The sequence below is a fragment of the Grammomys surdaster genome, unplaced genomic scaffold (genome assembly GCF_004785775.1).
Source record: "Grammomys surdaster isolate TR1022 unplaced genomic scaffold, NIH_TR_1.0 217, whole genome shotgun sequence".
NCBI classification, from domain to species: Eukaryota; Metazoa; Chordata; class Mammalia; order Rodentia; family Muridae; genus Grammomys; species Grammomys surdaster.
Window position 1 is genome coordinate 2,725,919 of NW_021604662.1, and position 2,930 is coordinate 2,728,848.

Consider the following 2,930-nt stretch of genomic DNA (forward strand, 5'->3'; position numbering starts at 1 on the left):
AAAGACAAGATATAAGAAATAATCAGGCTTAGGCTTGAAATCAATAAAATAGGGGAAAATACTAAGGATCAATGTAACAGTTAGTTCTTTGATTAAAAAAAAAATCAATAAGATTGACAGAACTTTAGCCTGGCTAACTAAAAGGCACAAAGAAAAGCCAAATTGACAAAAATAGAGATAAAGAATGGACTATAACAATGGGCACAGAGGAATTCAGAGAATCATAAGAACAAACTTTCTCCACAGGACAGGAGCACTGATTATTGGATAGTAGCCCAGAACCTTGAAATGCCCAAGATGCAACTCACAGGCCACATGGAGCCCATAAAGAAGGAAGACCAAGTGGGGATGATTTGGTCCTGCTTAGAAGGAGCAACAAATTACTCAAGGGAGCAAATATGGAGACAAAGTGAGGGACAGAAACTGAAGGAGGGGCCGTTTCAAGACCACTCCACCTGAGTATCTATCCCATGTGCAATCACCAAAGGTAGAGGCTGATGTGGAAGTCAGGAAGTGCATGCTGATGAGAGCCAGATATGGATGTCTCCTCAGAGGTCTTCAAGAGTCTGACATACTTAGAGGCAGATGCTCACAACTAGCCATTGAACTGATCATGGGGTTCTCAATAGAGGAGTTAGAGTGAAGACTGAAGGAGAGCTGAAAGGATTTGCGGCACCATGTGGAGAGCAACAATACCAACCAACCACAGCTCCCAGGGTCTAAACCACCAGCCTGGGAGCACTTAGGGAGGGACCCATGGCTCCAGCTGTATATGTAAGGGAGGATGGCCCTGTTGGGCATAGGTGGAAAAAGAGAACCTTGACCGCAGGAAGGCTGGATGCCCCAGGGGGTGGGAATTTTGAGGGTGGGGAGGTGGGAGTGGGGGGGGTAGATAGAGGTTACATCCACAGAGAAGAAGGAGGAGGGGTGAGGGGATTGGGAGTTCCTGGGTGGGTGGGAGATGGGGTTAGGGGACAACATAGGAAATGTAAATAAAACATCCAATAAAAAACAGAACAAACTTTCAAAACCTGTACTCAAAAAAAAACCCCTGTACTCCACCAAATTGGAAAATCCAAAATAAAGTATAATTTTCTTAATACATACAACTTACCAAAGTTAAATCAAGACCAGAAAAACAATTTAAACTGACCTATAACCTCCAGTGAAACCAAAGCATTCATTAAATGTCTCTCAACTGAAAAAAGATCAGACCAGATGATTTTATCATAGAATTCTACCAGACTGTCAAAGAATTAATATCAATACTCCTCAAGTGATTCAACAGATTAGAAACAGAAGGAACATTGGCTATTTGGTTTTTAAAGCTACAGTTACTGTGATATCCAAATCACAAAAAGACCCGCAACAAAGAAAGCGAATTATAGACCAATTTCTCTTGTGAACATAGATGTAAAATTCTCAATTAAATACTTGAAAACCAAATCAAAGAACACATTAAAAAGATCATCCACTATAATGAAGGATGGCTCTTTCCCAAGATGCAGGGCTTATTGAACATATGTAAATGAATGTAATTAATAGATGTATTCCACAAGACAAAAATTACATGATCATCTTTTAGATGATTTTTTTAGATCATCTTCCCTTGGACAAAATCGAACATTCCTTCATGATAAAGGTTTTGAAGAGATTGGGAACACAATGGACAAACCTCAACATACTGAAGGCAGTTTACAGCAATCCCATAGCCAATGTCAACTTAAATAGAGAGAAACTCAAAGCGATTTGACTGAAGTCTGAAAAGAGACAAGGGTATCCACTCTCTACATCCCTATTTAATATAGTACTTGAAGTCTTAGCTAAAGCAATAACACAATTGAAGGATATCAAGGTGGTATAAATTGGAAATGAAGAAGTCAAAGTATCTTTATGTGCAGATGGTATGATAACATAGGTAAGTAAGTGATCCTAAAGATTCCACAATGGAACTCCTACAGCTGATAAACATTTTCACCAAAGTAGCTGGATAGAAAATTAACTCACAAAATCAGTAGCCTTCCCATATACAAATGACAAATGAACTAAAAAACAAATCAGAGAAACAGTATGTCTCATAGTAGCTTCATATAATATGCAATATCTGAGGGTAACTCTAACCAAGGAAGTAAAAGACTTGTATAATAAAAAAAAACAACTTTAAGACATCGAGGAAAGAAATCAGAAGATAGAAAGTTCTTCCATGCTTATGGATCTGCAGGATTAGCAGAGAAATTGGCCATCCTACCAAAAGCAATCTACAGATTCAATGCAATCCTCATCAAAACTCTAATGTGATTATTCACAGATCTTGAAAAGATAATTTCAGCTTTATACTGAAAAAATAAGGAGAAAGAAAAAAAGCAGGATATCTAAAACAATCCTGAATAAGAAAAGAACTGTTGGGGATATTCAAATCTCAACTCATACTACTGAGCTATAGTAATAACAGTGTGCTATTGGCACAAAATCAGATACATCAATCAACAGAATTGAATGGAAGACCCAGATATAAACTCATAAATGTACAGGCACCTGATATTTGATAAAGTAGTCAGAAATACACACTAGAAAAAGATTACATCTTTAGCAAATCGCACCAGTCAAATTATATGGCTGCATACAGAAGAATCCAAAAAGATCCACACTTATCACCCTGCACAAAACTCACGAATGGATTAAAGACCTCGACCAAAAACTGGATACACTGAACATGATAGAATAGAAAAGTGGGGAAATAGCTTTGAACTCATTGGCACAGGAAAACGCTTTCTGAACAGAACAATGTCAGCACAGGTGCTAAGATCAACAATTAGAAAATGAGACCTCATGAACCTGAAAATCTTCTGCAAAGAATAGGATACCATCATTTATACAAAGCAGCAGCCTACAGAATGAGAAAATATTTACCAACTGTCTTAGTTTCCACT